General features: G+C 42.4%; 1 long non-coding RNA gene across 2 annotated transcripts; it reads left to right on the plus strand.

Moving 5' to 3' along the window:
* Positions 1–73: 73 nt before the first annotated feature.
* On the plus strand, positions 74–24017 carry LOC132837347 (uncharacterized). Of its 2 annotated transcripts, none has more exons than XR_009647503.1 (4): positions 74–321; positions 1020–1126; positions 6747–6828; positions 22809–24017. It is a non-coding gene; the product is annotated as an uncharacterized LOC132837347 (long non-coding RNA). The 2 variants fall into 2 exon arrangements; XR_009647504.1 differs by lacking the exon at positions 22809–24017 and adding an exon at positions 18226–18324.
* The last annotated feature ends 287 nt before the right edge of the window (positions 24018–24304 follow it).

Genomic DNA, 24304 nt, shown 5'->3' on the forward strand with positions numbered 1-24304 from the left:
AGAGAGTGAGAGGCGGGTCCGGAGACGAAACTGAGTGACAGACAGATCATCCAGCTCACTCCAGCCCCAACTGCATCTGGGACTGAACCTTTTCTCCCCAAAGCTGACTGTTCCTGAGTGGAGGAGCGCATGCGTGAGGCCCTCCCCCAGCGCTGCCATTGAGGAGCATTTACTCAGTGAGTACAAGAGGTTTGTTTGAACCAGACCGCAATGGAGAGATCAGCGCCCAGGGAAGCGAGGGAACAGCAGGCTCCTTCCAGCAGCACATCGGGATGGGAGCCTGGGACACAGAGGGGACTCAGAGACCGGGACTGATTCGGGGTGAGTTCAGGGAGAACCGGGGGCTGTTTGTAAGAGGCCGAGCGGAGCAGGAACTGGTCCCGGAACTTGGAGTGAGCGGGCTGGGGGGGAAGAGAGAGGCCTTTCTCGGGCTGTGTGTGGTCCTGCTGTGGGAGATTCGTGCGGTTTACAATCCTCTGAACCCTGTTTTAATTTCCATCTGTTTCCTGCCCTTCCTTGAATTTAGGTGGACCAACTGTAGGAATGTGATACTCTTGTAAAAAAAACATACATTGGAGTCTTAGTAAAAACATTACAAATAGCGCCGTTTTTCCTCTTTCGAGCAGGTAGTTGGGGAGTTGGATATTGAACTGTGTAAACGTGCTGGTGGTTGAGTATTCCCATTCATGGTACTGGGCAGTTGTTGCTCAGTTTCTGGATCTCACTCAACTAATATCAAGTTAAAAATCACAAAACCAGGTTATAGTCCAACAGTTTTTTTGGAAGCACTTGATGTGTAACATTATGCACCAGCATCTCCAAATCAACTGGTATCGAACCACACGAAAAACAAACACAAACCCCAGACAGAGAGCAGCTTAGGGCAACAATGGAATCAGATCCGTGGTTCTGGTAAAATTGTTGGCTTTAAAAAAACACACACACATCCTAATTAATATGTAATAAATGTGACAATGATCAGTTCAATATTGCCAGACTAGTCTCTTGTTGATTTGTAGGTGGTGTCCCTGTGTCTTCCTCCAGAAAAACACCTGAGGGACTAAGACGCTATAAAACTTCCTCAGTTCAAATCACAGAGTAACCAGCTGTCTCCAACAAACGGAAGGTATGTAGCCCATTGACATTTACACACCAGTGTTGGAGGTAGATATACTGAGTTCTCCTCTAAAATAGACGTTCAGGAATAGCATTAAAATCTGCAGTTATTAAGAGCATTTTCAAAGTTACAATGAAGATAGGCAACATTGTTGCATCGTTTCAACGACCATCTGTGAAGTAGGGCTTAAGTACAGAGATGGAGGGAAACTGCTCACCAACAGGGCAAGAGTTACTGAAGAGTCGTTGAGTCACAGAGACAGAGAGCATGCCCTTCGGTCCAACTTGTCCAGATATCCTAACCTAATCTGGTCCCATTTGCCAGCACTTACCCCATCTCCCTCTAAACCCTTCCTGTTCATATTGTTAAAGTACAGATTTGAGATGCCCCAGGGAACCACTCGTGGACTCAGACCTATAAGCCTCGTCCTGGAGATCCTGGTTCGTCCTGGAGATCGTACTATTTGGTAGTCTGGAATAAAAACCTCTGACAAACAGTTTAGCTCAATTTTAGCCTTGCTCTTTATTTACCAATAGCATCCCTGTTACAACGTAACATTGACACCTAAAACCTCAGAAGAGTAGGATACTAGCTCTTCCTTTAAGAGCCCTCGCAGACTACTCCACTCTTTTATCTCAAATAGGCTTCCTTTTTACAAAATTTTACAATAAACTCTGCATGTTTTTAATTAGATAGATAGTGGAAAGGCAATAATTTGTAAGGAAGAGAAGTTAAGCGCTTAACCGATCACTCCTGTAGGCCCTTAGCCATCCATCAGGTGGGAAAACAGATCCAGCTGAGTCAGTACCTGTTGGTGAGGTAAGTCCCTGTCTAAACTAAGTGGGAGAGGGCATAAGGTAACCTTGCACAGCTTGCATGTCAGATATCATTGTTTTACATAATGGCATCTTAGTGAGGAGGGCAAGCTTTGACCATAAAATGGCTTCCTGACAGATTGTGTCAGAATCTCTTTAATGATCAGTTTAGAATAATTTTTAAGCTAGGAGCAGACTCCTGCTTTTTATCTTAAACACAAAATCATTCCGTACCTGAGGCTGAAAGGTTACATTTTAGAGTTTGCATTTTATAATCAGCGATGGCTTCATCTCACTCACTCTCACACACACAATAAGAACCCATTATAATTGACAGGACCTGACTGTTTATTACAAGGCTTTTGGCATGCTTCTGAGACGACACCGAGTTTCCGAGATCACGATCAAACATTGTCATTAATTTCATAAGCTAACATCCGTGAATGTTATCACTCTGTGTTTTTCTTTTTACACAGATTCATTGATGTTAAGGCAAATGTTCTTAATTGCTTGAGAGCATCCTGTTGTCACTTGGTGAGAACAGATGTTTTTTATCTTCTGCAGGTTCTAGGTTCCCCTTTTGTGGCCTGATGCCTCCCTGCCTGTCCTGTTTATTTTCTTGTGTTCTATAATTCAACATTACATTTAATCTAAGTATTTAAGGGCAACTTTCAAGACTTCCTTATTATACCCACTCAGATGCCTTTTAAATGTTGTAATTTTACCAGGCTCCACCACTTCTCCGTGCGCCTTATGATTTTATAAACTTCTATAAGGTCACTCTCCAGGGAAAACAGTTCCAGCCTATTCAGCCTCTGCCTATAGCTCAAATTCTCCAGCTGAGATGAATTATATTTCCACTGAGTATGTGTGACTGAGAAGGACAGAATTAATCCTTGACTGAATAGTTGTCACATATAGAGGTGACAATTAAATAATGTGAATTTCAAACACACAATCTATGCAGGTAGCTCATCTCCTACTTGCAATATGTCCTTTCTATAACCCACTGGCAATCCAACTTGATAAACTTCTGCCCATTTCTCATCTGCCTGAATGTGATGTTCTCCATTTCCTCATTAAGATATCATTTTTACGATAATAACATTCAGGGATACATTTGGATTCATTTTGTGTATGCCTTTTGATACAATTGCTTTAAATTTTGGTCTTTTTGCAGTAACTCAGTTAATTTACCTGAGCTAAAGATGTCTGCTTTGTCGTCTCTGTGCCTGGTTTGTCTCAGCCATCTGATCAAACTAATTTGCTAATCTGCTAATTTCCCTTCAACTTCCTTATCTGTATTCTTTGATCTTTTCTGCTTCAACTGGTGCCATTGTGACCTCGTAACCACAGTCAGGAAACATCCTGCAATAGTTCAGTTGCCTGAATTTCCATTGGCTTTTCAGCCACAGTCGGCAGCACTCCTATCGGTGAATCAGCAACATCACTACCAACAACAAATTGTATTCCTGGAGCTAAGCTTTTGTCTAGTACTCCGACTATGACTTTTCCCCTCTTCACTAGGCACTCTAACCTCACATCTTTTTTACTCTAACCTCACATCTTACAACTGTGTATTTCTTGTCTCTATGTGAATTCCTGTTACTCATAACTTTTCTGGCAATAGTCCTTCAGAGGTACATATATCCACATCTTTTAGCATCACAGATTGAGAGGATCCTTCTATCTCTTAGTATTGTTACCTCTTTACCTGCTGCTTCTGGCCTATGTGAGTAAACTTTAGTTTCACAGTGTATGGTTTAAGAAGATCTGGCACTTCCTCTATAAGCAACCTCTGACCAGCTTGTACATCTTGGTACAGCTTTCTAGTCTCCATAGTGCTCTCTGTTACCACTCCAACAAAATTCACTGGCTTATCCTGTTTTCCTACATCTGGCTTCTCGGGGCATTTCCTAACCCACCAACACTGATTTCACGTGGCCTACTTTATTGAAAACATCAGAGCTTTTTCACTTCTCTTTCCTTATGATCTTCACAGAGATCTACGTTTTACTTTCCACGTGAGAATTTCTCTTATCCACAATTATTATCCCACAGAGTGAAATTGATTTTGGCAGCCTAATTTTGATTTATTGATCAACTCAATCATCAGCCATTTCTGATGCCAGTCTTGCTGTTTCAACACTCTGCTCTTCCACATGAGTTCTCATTAATTCAGGAAGCAAACTTTTGAACTCCTGTCTAAGTGCCAATTTCTGATGTTCAAACTCCCTCTTTCTTCCTTTTCTCTCTCCTGCTTTTAATTGTAATTCAAACGGTTTCATTTCTGTTGCCCTTTCCTTGATTTTTGCTTCTAACTCCAGTTGCTTCATTTTCAATTGAATGTTAGCCACTCTAAAGATTCTGATGCCATTTCCAGCCATTACCTGTTGAGCTATTACTGTCATTATCGCCCTTTTCCTTGTGGATGGAGGCCGGTTGAGTCCAAGCTTGTCGGCTAATTCCAGCAACTTGGCCTTAATCACTTTTTTGCAAAAATCTGAAGTCACTTCTCCCACCCCCTAGAAAACTCTTGATGACTCAGAGCCATTTCTATCCCTAGCACTATTTCCTGATGAAGGGCTGATGCCCAAAACATTGATTCTCCTACTCCTCAGATGCTGCCTGACCTGCTGTGCTTTTTCAGCACCACATTCTTGTCACCGATCTCCAGCATCCACAGCCCTCACTTTTTCCAAGCACTGTTAAAAGCATTTAAATTTAACACTCAGAACAAGACACTAAGACTTACCAGTCACTATCTTCAAGTCCAACAACCTGAATCCCAAATCAGAACTACACTACAGAATAAAACTCTGCAAACAGCCCCCAATCTGTTATGGAAAAGGCCAGACCCCCCTTCAAGAAAGTAACCCAGACCCCAACTTTGCTAGTTGTTTTAAGCAGGTGTAATGAAGATATTCTAGGAGGGATGCAGCTGGTCAAACAACGTAGTTTTAAACAAAGCAGTATTGATTTCAAAAATTACCAAATGATACACAAAAGAGAACAGAATATTGAATTACTTAACAAATCCAAAAACCCAACTGATTACACCAACTTAATTAATGATGGTGTTTCCAAAATTTAAAACAATCCCCATAAGCACCCCTTGGCACAAAAGGTCAAATCCAACACAGGGTCTTACAAGGGGGATGTCAGAGAGAGAGAGAGAGAGAGAGAGAGAGAGAGAGAGAGAGAGAGAGAGACAGACAGACAGACAGACAGTATGGACCAGCTTCTTTGGGTTCAGCAGCTTTTTCAACTGCCTGACTGCTTTCAGTCAATAGCCAGACAGCCAAAAACCGAATCAAACCAGAGAAAAGCTGAGCTGGGAAAACTGAGCCACTTATTTAAAAATGTGGAAGCTTTTTGCCTGAGGCTTTACCTGTCAGCTAAAATCAAAATAGCCCTAAAACCCGTTGACTCAGTCTTTTTGGAGCCGGTGATTTTTATAAGCTTGTTAAAGGAGCAGTATCATCACAGCAGACTGGTCCAAGAAGTAAAAGACCATGGGATACAGGGTAATGTGTTGAATTGGATCCAGAGTTGGCTCAGTCACAGGAAAGAAAGGATAATGGTCAATGGTGGCCATTGTGAATGGAAAGCTGTTACAAGCAGTAGTCTGCATGGCTCAGTGTTGGAACCGCTGCCATTTGTTTTATACATTAATGATTTGGAGTTGTATATGGTGGGCAGATTCGTGAAATTTGCAGACAACACAAAAAATGGCATATAGAGGATAGCTGTAAGCTCCAAAACTATACAGATGGTTTGGTGGAGTGGGCAGGAAAGTGGCAGATGGAGTTCAGCTCTGATAAGTATCAGGGAAAGCAAGTTGGGAAGTCAGACAATAAATGGGAATATACTGAGGGGACAGGTTAAGTGAGAGAATTTGGTGTGCAAGTGCACAGGTTCCTAAAGTGGGTAGGGTCGTATGGAAGGCACATGGAATGTTCTTCTTGATTGGCAGAGGGATAGAACACAAATGTAGGGAAATAACAATGAAAATGTATGAGGCACAGGTGGCTATAGCAGGAGTATTGTGTGCAGTTGGGTCACCACATCACAGGAAGGACATCATTGCTCTGGAGAGAATGCAGAGGAGATTTACTAGAATGTTGCCAGGGCTGGTGAATTGTGGCTATCGGGAGAGGTTGGGGTTGTGTTCCTAGGAACAGAGGTGCCATGATTAAGGAATACAGGGTGACCCCCATATCCCCAGGTCCGGTTATCCCAGTTTCACTGACCTGTGGTTTACTGTCGTTCGAGCATATAAAAGGGAATGTTTCAGATCAAGGGACCAGGAAGCTGCCGGGAACGTATATTTCCATTTAAATTAATGGGTTCATACCTATATACAGATTTGGGCTTCCTCCATAGGTCCTGGAATGTATCCCCCACGGGGACGGGGTGGGGGGGTTTACAGTACTAAATAGTGAGCGAGCTGATGAAGGAGGAGCACTCTCTGAAAGCATGCACTTCCAAATAAACCTGTTGAACTATAACCTGGTGTTGAGTGATTTTTAACTAATTAGTGAGAGGGAGATAGTAGAATAGACAGGAAGAACCTATTTTCTTTGGCAGAGAGTTCAAAAACCAGGGGTCACAGATTCAAGCTAAGTGGCTGTAGGATTGGTTGATAAATGAGGAAAAATGTTGCTCATGCAGAGAGTGGTGGGTATCTGGAATTCGCTACCTAGCAGGAACAGACAGGTATAGATCACTAGCTAAACTCACATATCCACATAGTCACTTGCATCAGGTGGCCCCATTCATGGAGCTCTGTCTTCTCCTCTGTCTTCCTCCAGGCAAGTACTCAAAGGACCAAGACAATGTAATATTCCCTCAGTGCAGAGCCAAGTGTGACCAGCTGCTTTGAACAAACAGCAGGTATGTTACTGTGATCAGAGTGAAGAAACATCCTTTCCACAGTCACAGTGGATTGAGTCAGACTCACATTGAGCTCATTTCCAGAGAGATATGTTCATACCAAGAGTCAAACACCACCAAGGAAGTAGAAGTTTATATTTTTTATCTATATTCTCAATGCATGCTACCCAGTTCCAATCAATTTGAAAAGAATCCTCATCCGAAATATACACTGCATTAAATCTGAACATTGAACCACTCTTCACTTTCTTCCTGTAAAGTGGCGACCATAATTGAAAATTCACAACGCCAGATTATACTCCAGCTACTTCATTTGGAAGTACGAGCTTTCAGAGCTCTGCTCCTTCATCAGGTAGCTGTGAAACAGGATCATGAGACACAGAATTTGTAGCTAAAGGTTACAATGTCATGCAACTGAAATTATATATTGAATAAATCTGGGTTAAGTTTTTCATCTTTTAAAATGGGCTGCAAGTTTGTTCATTTTATTTATTTATTTACTTATTTATTTATATATCTCCCAGAACAACTTTAAGTACATTCTCAAGATGACTTCAGGTTTTATTTAATAAAGGGTGACATCTCAGTTCAAACAATACATTAAAGATGTGAGGTTAGAGTCTGTCTGTATCCCAATCTTGAGTCAGACTGGCTCTATCATCAATATCGAAATTTATAAAGTACTACATTAATTAACTGCCTGCAGATTGTGCTCTTTTTGAGTAAAATAGAATGTATCTGCAAATTCACCCCATAGACATGTGTGTGTGTGCATGATTGCACCTACGAATGTGTGTTTGTGTGTGTGCATGCTTGATAAAGTGTGTGTATGAGTGCGATGGTGTCAGCATGTGAGTGGGTGTGTGCATGGGTCTGAGTGTGGGAGTTGTATGCATGTATGTATGTGGGGAACTGTGTGGGTAGGAGAGGGTCTGCATGAGTGTGTGCGTGTGAGTGAGTGAGTGTGTCTAGTGTGACAGGAACCCAAGGTCCCAATTTGAGGCTGTCCTCATGGGTTCTCACCTTTAGTAAGGATACTTTTCACTTTATAATAGAGGTGAACAAATAGACAATGCTGTTAGTTTGAACAACCATATACAAAGTAGATCATGAGTACAGATATTGAAGGAAACTTTTCAGCTATGAGTAACTGAGAAGGACAGAATTAATCTTTTGTCACAATGTTCTAAGTATGACCTAACTAAAGTCTTATAAAGCTGCAATATGACATCCTGACTCTTGTACTCAATTCCCCAACAAAAAAGGCAAGCATGCTAGACACCTTCCTCCAGATACCACCCTATCTACTTGCATGGCCACTTTCAGGAACCTATAGACTTGATCCCCAAGATCCTTCTGTTCATCTGTAGTCCAGCCATTTACTGTATACGTTTCCTTGACATTTGATCACCCAAAGTCCAGCATCTTACACTTTGCCAGATTAAACTCATCTGCCATGAGCGAGTTTTGAGAAGATTTGTAGCTCAGGTTGAGGCTTTGGTTGTAGGTTTGCTCACTGAGCTGCAAAATTCATTTCCAGACATTTCATTACCCTACTGGGTAACATCTTCAACGGGCCTCAGGCGAAGCAATGCTGAAAATTCCTGCTTTCTATTTATATGTTTAGGAGTCTTTGGGTTGGTGATGTCATTTCCTGTGGTGAGGTCACTTCCCGTTCCTTTTATCGGGGGTGGTAGATAGGGTCTAACTCTGTTTGTTGATAGATTTCCGGTTAGAAAGCCATGCTTCTAGGAATTCTTGTGCATGTCTTTGTTTGGCTTGTCCTAGGATGGCTGTGTTGTTTCAGCCGAAGTGGTGTCCTTCCTCCTCTGAATGTGAGGATACTAACGAGAGAGGGTCATGTCTTTTTGTGGCTAGTTGTGTTCATGTATCCTGGTGGCTAGTTTCCTGCCTGCTTGTCCAATGTAGTGATTGTTAGTCCTTGCATGGTATTTTGTAAATGACATTATAGAGTCATAGAGGTGTACAGCATGGAAACAGACCCTTCGGTACAACCCATCCATGCCGACCAGATATCCCAACCCGATGTAGTCCCATCTGCCAACACCCGGCCCATATCCCTCCAAACCCTTCCTATTCATATACCCGTCCAAATGCCTCTTAAATGTTGCAATTGTACCAGCTTTCACCACTTTCTCTGCCAGCTCATTTCATACTCATACCACCCTCTGCGTGAAAAAGTTGCCCCTTAAGTCCCTTTTATATCTTTCCCCTCTCACCATAAACCTATGCCGTCTAGTTCTGGACTCCCTGACCCCAGGGAAAAGACTTTGCCTATTTAGCCTATCCATGCACCTCAATTTTGTAAACCTCTATAAAGTCACCCCTCAGCCTCAGACGCTCCAAGGAAAACAGCCCCAGCCTGTTAAGCCTCTCCCCATAGCTCAAATCCTCCAACCCTGGCAACATCTTTGTAAATCTTTTCTGAACCCTTTCAAGTTTCACAGCATCTTTCTGATAGGAAGGAGACCAGAAATGCAGCGATATTCCAACAGTATTAGTTTTGCTTGTTATCTGTATAAAGTCTTTCAAGTTCATTAGCTGCTGTTTTAGTGTGTGTTGGTTTTGTGGGTTATCATGATGCCAAGGAGTCTGCCTAGTCTGGTAGTAATTTCTGAGATATCTTTGATGTAGGAGATAGTGGTTGGGGTTTCTGGGCGTGTTTTGTCTATTTGTTTGGGTTAGTTGCTGAGAAATTGTCAGATTGTGTTCAGTGGGTACCCATTCATTTTGAACGCACGGTATCAGTGATTTTCCTCCGCTCTGCATAGTTCCTCTGTGCTGCAGTGTGTGTTGGCTCATTGAAATAATGTTCTGATGCAGCTTCGTTTGTGGGTGTTGGGATGATTGCTTCTGTAGTTCAATATTTTGTCTGTACATGTTTTTCCGTAGATGCTAGTTTGAAGCTCCCCATTGGCTGTTTGCTCTACTGTGACTTCTAGGAATGATAGTTTGTTGTTGTTGTTTTCTTCCTCTTTATTGAATTTTTTGCCAGTAGGGGTATTATTGATGGTCTTGAAGGTTTCCTCTAACATGTTTCGTTTAGTGATGACAAAGGTGTCATCCACGTAGCAGACCCAAAGTTTGGATTGGATGATTGGCAGAGCTGTTTGCTCAAGTCACTGCATTACTGCCTCTGATAAGATCCCTGATATTGGAGATCCCATTGGTGTGTCTGTAGGGTTGTTGTTGTTGAAAGTGAAGTGGGTGGTAAGGCATAGGTCCATTAGCTTGATGATATTCTCCTTGTTGATGAAGTTAGTGGTGTTTGATGTATGTGTCTTTGCATCTTCTAATAGTGTAGTCAGAGTTTCCCTGGCCAGGTTAATGTTGATTGAAGTAAACAGGGCTGTCACATCAAAGGAGACCATTATTTCATCCTCTTGTATCTTAGTGTCTTTAATGGTCTTCAGGAATTCTTGGGTGGAGTGGTGAGAGTCTTCTACTAAGTGTTTTAGACTTTGGTGTAGCTCCTTGGCCAATCTGTAAGTTGGTGTTCCAGGTAGTAAGACTATGGGTCTGAGGGGGAGCTCCTGGTTTGTGAATTTTGGGTAATCCGCAGAATCGTGGTTTGTTGAATCCATCTGGTTTCATTTTTTTTTAAGTCTCTCTCATTTATTTCTCCAGATTTCTGAAGTTTTTTGAGTGGGGCTGTGATTCAGTTCTCCAGTTGTGGGGTTGGGTTTATCACCATTTGTTAGTACGTATTGCTATCTGTAAGTAGTGCATTTGCTTTTTCAATGTAGTCTCTTCGGTTTAGAATGACTGTCAAGCGTCCTTTATCTGCAGGTAGGATAACAATGTTTTTTTTAGTCTTTCCAGTACTTTCCTTTCTTGTGTATTGTGTGTTTTCTTCCATTTTCCTGCCACTCCCTGAGAAAAGAACAGGAAGTGACTTCACCACAGGAAATGGCATTACCAACCCAAAGAAGCCCAAACATATAAATAGAAAGCAGGAACTTTCAGCATTGCTTTGCCTGAGGCCCAATGAAGGTGTTACCTATGAGGATAACAAAATGCCTGGAAATGAACCTTGCAGCTCAGCGATCAATCTGCCGTTTTTCAGGCCATATCCTCCTGTATCCTTTGACAAGCTTCCACACTATCCACAAGTTCATCAACCTTTGCCGTCTGCATTTAGTAATGATAATTTTAGTGTTAAAATTGAGGCAAACAAATAGTTGATGTGATTACTTTGAGCAACCATATGTAAAATAGATATGGAGTACAAATTTATATTGAAGGAAACATTTCAGCTTTCAGGAATTGAAAGCAACGGAATTACTCTTTCGTCATGTATATAGACACCGAAATCAAATAATATGAATGCCAAATGCACATTCTCTGCAAAGCCTGACATAGAATGATTAGTGTGTAGGTACGTAACCAATTGTTGCCCCCCACCCCCCAACACACACACACACGCGCACACACACAAACACTATCTCTCTGAGTTTCAAAAACATACACCATCCTGACATACTTTTCAATGTCTAACTGCCTTGCAGTTCCATTGACATTGCAAGTAACAGAAAATATTACATTCAAAATGATTTCTCCCCACAGATCCTTTGTCAGAGAGAGGGGCCGACAGCACAGAATCAGGCCCTTCATAACTTGAGTCTGCACTGATCAGAAACAACCAGCTAACAATTTTCATCCTGATCAGCGAGCATCAATTTGCATAAATGTATCATGGTAGCAGAGGAGCTGCCATCCCCATCTTTGTCACAACATCATTCACCATTTCTTCACATTGCAATAGAAGACTTTGTTTTGTCTGTTTCAGTCCAACCAGAAAGTTTTTAAAAGATAATTGTGTACTACTTTCAAAATTAGTTGCAATTATCGACTAAGAGCTCTGCATTCGTCCTATCCCTCCCGAGGAAGTATCACATAAAAGCGTGAAATCTGGCTGCAATTTCACAATTCATCAATGGAATCTAATAACCACCCTTCAAAGCAGTGGAGAAAGGGGGAAAAAAAAGCCAAAATTGGTCGGTTTGTAAAACTGCTCATTTTATTTTCAAGCAGAGTTGAATAGTGCTGATTATTCCATAAGTTGAATTTGACAGTTTACATAAAAACGTGACAAAAAAAAATCCTTTTCCTTTCCTCCTTCCTACTATAGAGTAAGACAAGAGTACTGTTAATGGTACATCATCACACTACAGAGCAGGGTAATGTTCTGTCTACATCAGAAAAACAGTTAATTAGCCAATGGTCTTTTCTGTACAAGGAACATTATGGTCAGTCAGCTCCAATGCAGTTGAATGGTTTATCACCCTTTCACTTAGTTGCAAATGGATTCAGTTTACACTGACTGTTAGTTCAGCAGTGTTCAGAAAAGTACATCAATATGCACGGAGACAAAATTAATGGCATTCTGAAGACTAACATTTTATATCAATACTGCTGTTAGATTCTGCATTATACAAGTTACAAAAGGTTCATTGTGTATCCTACCTTGACTCTGAAGAACAGCACGGAATCCTTTCTGTTGGAGTGTGTTACGTTTTCACTTACACGTGATTCCTACCACCACTAACAATTAAAGAACTTTGGCTGTTTCCCATCCACTACAGGAGACGTGAACTGAGGTACAGAGTGGCAGCATAAGAGCAAACTCACTCTCACTCAGTCACTGAGTGCTGAAAGGAAAAGAATAAAATTAGGCCTAAATTATTTCCAGATATGAATGGACTCTCAACATCACTTATCATAGCTGAGGATATGCAGTGCCGAGCAGCGCTTGATAAAATCTACTATACAGGCATGCACACACAATGTAACAATAATCTGAGACTGAAATGCAATACAATTAAGCATCATTGAAAAGAGTTTATGCTACACAGACACAAACCCACAACTGAACATAAATGAACAAGATCAAGTAATTCTCCAATGAACCCTCTCCAGAGCTTGAGAATCCTCCCTTAAAAAAAGTGCCCAGAACTGACCACAAATGAGATGTGACCAATGATCTGTGATTGAGATTGTGGGAAACATATCAAAACTAGCACTAGTTATTAAAAGTCAGATGACAGCAGAACTGATGTCAAATTGTCCTTTCCATAGAGACACTGACAATGAGTGGATGAAGTTCACATTCTCAACAATTACTGCAGAACTGATGCATAACAGTATGTCCCAGTACAGACACAATAGGCTGAATGGTCTGCTTCTGAGCTGTACCATATCAGTGACTCTGATTTTGATGTGAAAGGAGATGACATGCTGTTGTGTTGCATATTGATATGAAAAGTATGAGGCAGAAATGGACTGACATGTAGAATAAAACTCTCTTTCACAAAATAAACACCAATAATGTCTGGGTACAAATTAAAACTAAATATCTCAGTGACACCACGGATCCCAGATTCTCTACCCAAACAGGAAATACGTGACCATAATTCAGAATGGTTCTCAGAATAAAGCAGTTTCCCTTCTGCCATCGCCCTTTCTCCTCTCTCCCCCACCCACCCTGACAGACTGACAGTCAACTAAAAAAAATCAGAAAATGTGGAAAAGATGAAGGTCCAGTCTCAACACCCTCATAACAAATATCACAGAATGTATCACATTGACGCAGAGAATATTACTAGCTTCCACTTTGATACACAAGAGCAGTCACTGACAAGTGCAGGCTGATAACTACACACTCATTCATGTTGCAGAAATAGACAAACAAATGATGACACAGATACTGTGATGTAAATCTGTGACTAATAGTCTCCATCGGTCAGTTTCTCTCAACTGAAGTCTCACACTCGCATTGCAGTAACTGTCAGGGGCAGATTAACAACTACACTCATTCACATAGCTAAAACTGACAGGAACAGAATTCACAGGTACATATTAGTACCTGCACTGATCACATTCATCAAACTGGATCTGACAGGTAGAAATCGATATTTAAGTTCACATATTGACAAGGCAGAGACTGAGGGGCATAGATTGGTAACTGCATTCACATACTGATAGGAGAAATTGACAAGTACAGATTAATATTGACAGTCTCAATTCACAGAGCAGGAACAGACTGGTAAATACACTCATTCACATCGGGGAAACTGACAGGGAGAGATCGATAGTTACATGCACATAGAAACAACTGACATTGATAACTACATTGGTTAGATAAATGATTAGGAGTTGGGTATTGAGGATATAATTTCTGAATTTGCAGTTGATACTAACCCAGGGAGATGAGGGATTGGGAGGATGATGCTGAGTGACTTCACAGGGAGATTATCAAGTTGGCCAAATGGCAACTTTTAATTGCCGTATTCGGCAATTAATTCCAATACAGAGAAATGTGAGGTAAAGCATTTTGCTAACAGAAACACAGAGCAACAATGCAGGGTCAATGGTACGTCTTTGAAGGGAGCACTGGAGCAGAGGGACCTCAGGGTGATCATTCTCTTAAGTTGGCCAGGCAAGCTGAAACCGCTGTGAAGAAGGCTGATAGGATCCTAGTGGTTATAGAGGCATTGAGTATAAAACTGAGGAAATGATGCTACACCTCTGCAAATCATTGGTCAGATCAGTTTTGTTCAGTTCTGGGCATTTTATTTAAGATAGGAACTTCAAACACTGGAGAGCATTCATTGAAGATTTACTAGAATGATAGCAGGAATGAATAATTTTACATCCAAGGAAAGATTAGTGATATCCAGCTCCTTTTCCTTTGAGCAGAGAAGATTAAGAGGGGAACCTTGTGGAGGTTTCAAAATTATGCAGAATTTTGCCATGGGAAAGATGAATATTTTGTTACCACTAGTTGGTATGTCAGTAACTCAGGGTCACAATTTCAAGATTGTCAGTATGAGAGCCAGGTGTGAGATGAGGAGAAACGTCTTTACACAGAGTTGTTAGGATTTGGATTGGGCAGCCTGGGATCATGGTAGAGGTAGATTCCATATGAGGTATGAAAAGAGAGCTGGATATGTACTGGAAGTGATGTAATTAGAGGGCAATGAAGATAGGGCTGGAAAACAATCCTGCCTTGAATTATTTCCAGCTGACCACAATTTAAACAAAAGATGGAAAGTACAGCATAAAATGTGAAATCTGTGTCTCACACCTGCACGCACACACAAACACACCATGGGTGCAGGGGAAAATAAGCACTACTGCAGTTAGGCGGTAATGTGGGGGTTAAAAAGGAAAGAAAAAAATAAAAATAAATAGGAGTGTCTGTTTGATCACACAGCATAAAAAGAAAAATAAAATGAACAGGGATGTCAGGGGTTCTTGGAACTGGCTCTGTGTCAAGAAAAAAAAAAGATAATATAAAATCTGAAATCTCTGCCATCAACAGTTAGATTGTGCTACAGCGGGATCAACTGACACACTGAGGGTTGTGGGAGAGACAATTATGCAGATGGTTTCTCAAGACAATTCCATCTTTGGAACTGACATCTTGCTGTGTAAACTGAGACAAAGCCTAGCTGAATCATAGAAACGTGTCATTGCTCTGCCTTCACTCCCTTGTCCTCCTTATTTGCTGGAAGGTAGGATTGCTATTGATCGATTTGTGAAGCTTCACGGGCTTTCTTCTGTGCTGTCTCACAATGTCCATGGAAGGCTGGCATAAACTTTTCCCTCTTCATCTTGACCTGGTTCCTCATCCTCTCCTGTATCTATGTGCCTCAGAATGGCGTATGTGATGCAGGGTGGTTGTTGTTCCACTTGGTCAGCCTGAACACAAGTCAACACTGAAACGTAGTAGATAGGAGCAAGACCAAAATTGGTGGCATTGTGGACAGAGAAGGTGATCGAAGAGTACAATGGAAATTTGATCAACTGGGCCAGCAGTTGAGTAGTAGAAGAAGTTTAATTTAGATAAAAGTGAGTTGCGTTTTGACAAGGCAAACCAGGGCAGGACCTATACTGTTCATTGTACAAGTCTAGGAAGTCTTTCCGAACAAACAGACCTAGGGGGTGCGTGTGAATAGTTCCTTGAATGTGGCCTTGCAGCTAGACACAATGGTGAAGGCGGCATTTGGCATGCTTGCCTTCATTAGTTGGCAGGAGTTGGGGCATCATGTTACAGCTATACAGGATGTTGGTGAGGCCACTTTTAGAACACTGTGTACAGTTCTGGTCAACATGCTGTGGAAAGGATGTTAAGCTCGAAAGGGCACAAATAACATTTCCAAAGACCGTATGATATAGCAACCATTCGGCCCATCAAGTCTGCTCCACCATTCCATCATGGCTGATAGGCTTCTTCACGTCATTCTCTTGCCTTCTCTCTACTGATCAAGTGACCACACACTTTACATTCAACAATCAGATATACGAACAAATCAACGGAACACCCATGGGATCACCAATCTCGGGACTCATAGCAGAGGCAGTTATGCAAAGGTTAGAACATACAGCCCTACCACAAATCCAACCCAAACTCTGGATCAGATACGTCGATGACACCTTTGTAATCATCAAAAACACAGAAATAGAAAAAACACACCGAATCATCAATGCCACACTCACAGGAATACGATTCACGAGAGAAGAGGAAAAGGATAGCCAACTCCCATTCCTAGACGTGTTAGTAGAGAGAACACCCAACGGAGAATTCACCACAAGGGTACACAGGAAACCAACACACACAGACCAAGTCCTAAACTATGAAAGTAACCACCCCAACACACACAAACAAAGCTGCATCAGGACACTATTCAAAAGAGCCACAACACACTGCAGCACACCAGAACTGCGAAAAGAGGAAGAGGAACACCTATACAAGGTATTCGCCAAAAACGGATACCCACGAAACTTTATCATCCGGTGCCTAAGAGATAGACCACGGAACGAGGACATGCCACAACCAAAAGGACTAGCCACACTACCATACGTCAGGAGCGTCTCAGAACTGACAGCCAGACTACTGCGACCCTTAGGACTCATAACAGCACACAAGCCAACTTCCACACTCAGACAACAACTCACTAGAACAAAGGACCCAATAGCCAGCACGAGCCAAACTAACGTAGTTTACAAAATACCATGCAAGGACTGCACAAAACACTATATAGGACAAACAGGAAGACAGCTAACAATCCGCATCCATGAACATCAGCTAGCCACAAAACGACATGACCAGCTATCCCTAGTAGCCATATACTCAGACAACCAGGAACATGAATTTGACTGGGAAAACACTACCATCATAGGACAAGCCAGACAGAGAACAGCCAGGGAATTCCTAGAGGCATGGCATTCATCCACAAACCCCATTAACAGACACATAGACCTGGACCCCATATACAAACCACTACAGCTGAAACTGACACCCGGAAGCGGCAAGAACAAACCACTATAAATACCGGAAGAAACATCAAAGCAGCGCTTCACAGGAGGTTCCAATAGCACTGATGATGTTCCCTAGCCAGGGAACGAAACGTTTGCAGCAAAAACTTCCAGCTCGGCGAACAGAACCACAATAACTGATCAAGAATCTCTGTCTTAAAGACATAATGACAACTGTCTGCAGCAATGTTTTCCACAGACTCTCCACTGTCTGGCTGAAGAAACTCCTCCTCATTAAATGGTGGAACCGGGTCAAGGGGCTGAATGGCCTCCTCCTACTCCTTTATACGGATATTCCACATTAATAAATCTTGGAACCCCTGCAGTAACAAAGTGGCATTCCCAAACGCCAGAGCAATTAGTGATTTCAAATAGAAACTGCAAGTCCAAATGTTTTATTTTCACACATTCCAGATTCCCACCATCTTCTGGGGGAAACAATCTTCAAATCCCTCCTTAAGCCACTTGCCCTTCACTTTAAAATGATGCTCCCTTGTTACTGATCTTTCGACTAAGGGAAACAGCTGCTTCCTGTCCCCCTGTCCATATCCCTCATAACAGAGTCAGAATCACACAGCAAGGAAACTGACCCTTCAGTCCAACTACTCCATGCCGTCCATAATCTCAAACTAAACTAGTCCCACTTGTTTGCACTTGGCCAATATCTCTCCAAACCCTTCCTATCTTGGACTTACTTAAACGTCTTTTAAACTCTGTAACTGTCCTCATACCTGCCACTTCCTCTGAAAGTTCAATCCACACATTAACCACTCTCCGTCAAAAAATGTTACCCGTCATGTCATTCTCAAAAATGTTTCTCTTCTCAACTGAAAAATATGTCCCCTGGTCTTGAAGTTCCCCCACTCTCGGGAAAAGACACCTGTCATTCACCTCATCTAGGACTATCGTGATTCCATAAACTTCTATATCCCTCAAACTTCCACCCTCCAGTGAAAATAGTCCCAGTCCTTATAACGCAGACACTCCATTCCCAACAACATTCTGGTATATCTTTTCTGAATCCTCTCCAACTTAATAATGTCCTTCCTCCAACAGGGCAACCAGAACTGGACACAATACACCAGAACAGGCTTCACCAGTGTCCTGTACAACCACAACAGGGTGTCCGAACTCCGATACTCAATTGTCTGAACAATGGAGGCAAGTGTTCTAAACACCTTCTCAAACACCCTGTTTACCTGTGACACAAAATACAAAGAATTGTGTACCTGAAACCCTAGGGTTCTTTGCCATACACACTACCGATCTTTCACACCTCGATCATGTCCCCCTTCCCCATCAACCTTTTCTGTTATAAAGGAAACAACCCAAACTTCCCTCCAATGCTTCCAGGAAGAGATTTGTTTTTGTGGATCTTACCAATCAGACAAATACCAGCATGAACGCTGACCAATACGTGACGGTGTAAGAACAACAGCTCACAGATTCGTACTCACCGTTCAATCGAATTGACTCGATTTCCCATCACCTCCCTTGGAATGAAATATTTCCACACCATTACCCAACCAAGTTCCAATCCCGCTCACAACAACAATTTGCTGCTGTTCACATATGAAAACCCCTGGCAACAAGGTCACTCAGCCATGGTCCCAAGGAATTACCTCTTGGAATTGTCCAGAATGTGGCTCAGAACTTCTACGTTCACAGAATCACAAAATGTTATTGCACAGAAGGAGGCCAGTTGTGTCTGTACCAGCTCCTGAAAGGGCAATCCAGCTAGACCCACTCTCTAGCCCTATCTCCGTAGCCCACTACCATCATCCCTTTCAAACTTAAATCCAGTTCTCTTTTTGAACTTCCTGTGGAATCATCCGCCACCACTCTCCCAAGCAGCACATTCCAAACCCAACAACCCAAATAAATTTCTCCTTATCTCACACTCTCACTGACAATCTTGAACTTCTGACCAGCCAGTTACTAACAGAAAAATGAATGAGAAACAACAACTTTCTTTCCCTGAGTTCCACCACTGTCTTGTACAAGTTTAACATCATCTCCTGTTCTTTGACTCTGAAACCCCTATTAATAAAGCAGAAAATGCTTTGTGTTTTATTATCTGCTCTCCCCCTGTTATGCCACCTTCTCTGATCTGTGAACATATAACCCCAGCTCCCTCTGTTCCTGCACCCCCTTTAGAATTTTACCCCCCTACTTTGTATTGTCTTTCTATTTCTATCAACCATCGTTTTTCACCAAATTTGTGTTGAATCACTGTTGTCTTTATTTGACTGTTCACTTACTAAAACTTCATTTTCTCCCTCCGAGTAGATTTTATTCATTTCCTTGCTACTAACTAACAAGAACATGCAGGCTAGGATCAGGTTGAGTCCATTTGGCCCGTCAGGAACCTGCTCCACAATTCCATACGATTGCAGCTGATCCCATCTCAGCCTCAACTCCACTTTACTGCAAACACTCCCTTTGATCCATCACTGATTAACAATCTGTCTGTCTCCTCCTCCAATTGATGCAGTGTCTTGGGTGGTGGGGAATGGAGTGGGGGGTGTTCCCATTGATGTACAATCCCCACCTCATTTGAGAGAATTCATTCCTCCTCATCTCTGTTTCCAATCTGCCCAGCTCCTTATCCTGAAATGATAACCTCTCATTCTAGATTCTCACACATGAGCAAACATCCTCTCTCCATCTCCTTTGTCAATATTCCCTTTAGCAGCTTATAACCCTCAGTTAAATCTCCTCTCTTCTAAAATCCAGAGAAACTTTTCAATCTCTCATCTAAGACAAACTCTTCATCTCTGGAAATGATAGAGTGAAATTCTTCTGACCTGCCTCTGTCCTCAAGTAAAGAGATCAAAATTGTACCACTCTGTTCTCATAAGATGAACCTTTCATCTTGGCAATCAATTCAGTGAATCTCCTCTGAACTCCCCCCAATTCAACTACATCCGTCCTCAAGTAAGGAGACCAAACCTATCTGCAGTAGTCCGGATGTGGAAACCCACACTGTCCAGCTGCAGTAACACTTCCCTACTTTCATACTCCATTCTTTTCGCAATAAATGCTCTCCTTTGTGACCCCCTCTAGCTGTACACTACTTTCTGAGATTCATGCACAAGGACATCCTCATCCCTTTGCACCAAAACAATTTGAACTTTCTCTCCAAATCATATGACAAATTCCTTTTTCAATTCTTCCAACTACAATGGATACCCTCACCACTGATGGGACTGAACAACGTTCAGTTCCGTGTCTAACGGAAATTGAGATTGTATCCTCGAATTGAATTGTTGTGCTTTAGATTTGCAAATGAGTCAAACACAATGGTCCATTTGCTCCAATTTGTCTAACAAATGTAACATTTCTGGGTTTGCACCCCAGAGTGATTTTTAGACCATTTGGACAGTGTTTGAATACTGTTCGAAGTTGCTAACCACCTCAATAACTTACCTGTGCTGCCGGGAACAGCTGGAAGAATTGGCTGGAGAAAAATGAGAGAGAAAGAACATGGGAAAGTTTTACTGTAAATATTCAGCTTCACCCGCTAGCAAATGAATCGGGATTCTTTGACTGGTGCACAAGCAACAATTATTCCAATTTTAATCTTTAGTTTATATTTGGGCTAACCATTCCTCTGAACACAACACATTACATTGTATAGCTCCCCAAGTAATTTCATCTGCCACTTGTTGAGTCTGCCCACATCCTCACAAAAAACATTCCCACAGTGTTTTATTCTTTGTTTTAAAATTAACTTTTGGATTGTGGGAATCACTAGCTGGGCCGAGAATTTATTATCCATCCCTCGTTGGTCACTTGAAAAGGAGGTAGTGAGCTGCCTTCTTGAACCACTGCAGTCTCTGTGCTGTCAGTAGACTCACAATACCATTAGAAAGGAAATTCCAGGATATTGACCCAGCAACACTAAATGAACAGCTAATATATTTCCAAGTTGGGATGGTGAATGGCTGAGGGGGAAACTTGCAGGAGGTGGTATTCTCATGTAACTGCTGTCCTTGCCCTTCGAGATGGAAGTGGTTGTGGGTTTGGAAGGTGCTACCTGAGAACCTTTGGTGAATGTCTGCAGTGAATCTCAGGTGGTACACACTGCTGCTACTGAGCACAAGTGATGGAGAGAGTGAATGATGTGGATGTGGCGCCAATCAAGCAGGGGCTGTGTTGTCCCTGGATGGTGTTCGGCTTCTCAAGTGTTGCCTACAAGGTGCACTGCAGAAGTGACTGAGTGTGTGCATGTGTGTGTGCATGTAAACGTAGGTGTGAGTGTCAATGGGAATGTGTCTCTTTCTCTCTCACACACATGCACACCTTCATACTGTCACCCAAACACCCTCCCACTTATACTCTCTCATACATACACCCTCATACACTCTATGTGAGCAACATTAGTTTGAAACCCAAGTGGAGCAGGATGGCCAGGGTTACCTGTCGGAGTGTCTCACCTTGTTTCTTTTCTGGAGTTTAATTGGAAGCAATGTGACGAGAGAAAGAATCAGAAACATTGGGACAATGAGTACTCCCATCTCAGTGCTGTGTTCCTGTGCTGGATTCAGAGAAGGATTTCTTGTCAATAACATAATTCCTTCAGCAAACATCAACCCCAGTGTTTTCTGTTCCCTGTTGCCCTGACCCCTTGCCAACACCGGTCCATTTGGAGAGAAACCCTTGTGTCTGTGAATGTCATTCCAAACCCTCACTATTGCAATGACATCACTGTTTCTGTTCAGCATGTCTCAATAACAACATCCCACCAATCCAAGCCAGAATATTCGATGCTAAACTCAAAAGATCACTCTGCATCCACTCTCTCTAAATTGTTGACTGGAAATTACTGTCCCTCATTTTCACTGCCAAGACATCTCGAGGCAAAACTTCCCTGTGTCGTCCACCTGTCAGCGGCAACCGGGCTATTCACAGAGAAACATTGAAAATATCATCAGGAGGAGGCCATTCGGCCCTTCCAGCCTGCTCTGCCCATTCAATGGGATCATGGCTGATCACCCAACTTCATCCTGTGTCTCTCCGCACTCTCTCTTTCGCCCCAAGAACTCTATCCAACTCCTTCCTGAATAACATTCAGTGTTCTTGCCCTGACTACTTTCTGTGACAGAGAATTCCACAGGCTCCCCACTCTCTGGGTAAAGACATTTCTCCCCATCTCATTCTTGTCACGTCTCCTTTAGACAGTGACCCCCTGGTTCTGGACTCTCCACCTGGCACCGGGAACACCCTCCCTGTGTTTACTCGGTCTTGTCCTTGTTCAAATTTAATAGATTTCTATGAGATTTCCCCTTAGTTCTTCTCAACTCCAGTGAATATCGTCCTAACCGATCCAGTCTCTCTCCACCGTCAATCCTGCTATCCCAGGAATCGCCCTGGGAAACCTTTGCTGCATTCCCTACATAGGCACAATGTCCTTCCTCACATAAGGAAACGCCAAACTGTACATGGGTCTCCAGGGTGTGGTCTCACCCTGTTCAATTGTAGCAAGCCATCCCTGCTCCAGGACTCTCAACGTCTCTCTGTGAAGGTCTCCCTTATCTGAACAAGGATGTTACACACTCTCTCTCTCTCTTTGCGTTTTTCCAGCACTGTCTGTGTTTATAACCTGCAACATTAACTCTCTCTCTCTCTCTCCACAGATGCTGCCAGACCTACTGAGTGTCTGAGGCAATTTTGAGAGTGTTCATGTCAGGTCTTCAGCTGCACTCCAATGAAGAACAAGCATGGATCATGGATGAAGAACGGATTACCTGGCACCGTGAGGTAGATGGAATTACTGGTCACATTAGATATTATTCCACTGGGACCCCTGTTGATCACGAGACACTGGTACCAGCCTTTGTACTGGGACTGGAAGGATTCAATGGCCTTCTGTCCTGTCTGAGCTAGAGTTGTAATTCCCGCTGGCATTGTTTAAGGCTTTCTGTTGAAAGTAGGGTCCAGTACCTCGGCTCAGTACACAATCTGAAACAAGACAACTCCCAAACAGAACCTCCATTTTAATGGCTCTTGGGGTGAGGAAAACCCCAGCAATAGGAACTGAAACAAAACAAGACGAAGAGGAAAAGAAAGAAAGATCGGACGCTGAAATTGTCTCTCTTATCACAATGTTACCTTCGATGACTGGATAATAATTGATGGAAAGGAGAAATAAAACAAGCGAGATTTCACATCATCACAAAGTCTCCCTATGTTGTAAAATCTACACTTTGAAAGATTTCTGTTAACTATGGATGGCCAAATGGTACATCAGCCAACCATGGCCTCTTGATGTTCAATGGTGTTACCATCACTGTCCCCACCTCCACTCCACTATCAACATCCTGAAGTTTACCGTCACTGCCCCCACCCTCTTCCCATGATCAACATCCTGAGGGTTACTGTTGGGAAAGTTGACATGGTTTGCCTGGAAGCCATTTTCCTAATCTGGCTGAGAAACCATTTTGTGTCCCCAGAACTTTGCTGGCTGTGCATTCCTTACTCTTAGGAAGATAAGGCCTATCTTTCACGTTACCTAAGGTGTCAAGTTAGTGTTTTTACCACTTTGATGAATGATTAGGGCAGGCTGTAGAACGAGTCAAGTGGACAAGTCAATTAGTCCCACTTCCTTTATGTGTTATCGCCACTTCACGGTCGTTCAGCGAATTAGGGACATCTCTGCTTCCTGTTAGTAATCTGAGTAAATACTTGTGGAATGCATAATGGTGCTTAGTTTTGACCCTAATGACTAACCTCTAATTTCGTACCAAACTGTGTAATCAACAATCAGCCTCTGTCTGCTTTCTCTATATAATCCTGTCGTATTCAGTGCTATCTGAATAGCATCGAGCCACAGTTAGGATGTTGAATTCCCCATGATGTATCCTTTGATAAACTAATCAGTTCTCAAGATCTGAGTCTCGAGAGTTTTCTTCAACAGTTACCATTACTGTCCCTATCCCCACTATCAACATCCTGGGGGTTACCGTCACTGTCCCCATCCCTACCATTAACATCCTGGGGGTTACCATCACTGTCCCCATCCCCATTATCAATATCTTGGGGGTTACTGTCTCCAGCCCTACCCTACTGTCAACATCCTGGGGGTTACCATCAGTGTCTCCAACCCCACCTTACTACGAACATCTTTGGTGTT

Source organism: Hemiscyllium ocellatum, chromosome 49 (assembly GCF_020745735.1).
Source record: "Hemiscyllium ocellatum isolate sHemOce1 chromosome 49, sHemOce1.pat.X.cur, whole genome shotgun sequence".
Taxonomy (NCBI): domain Eukaryota; kingdom Metazoa; phylum Chordata; class Chondrichthyes; order Orectolobiformes; family Hemiscylliidae; genus Hemiscyllium; species Hemiscyllium ocellatum.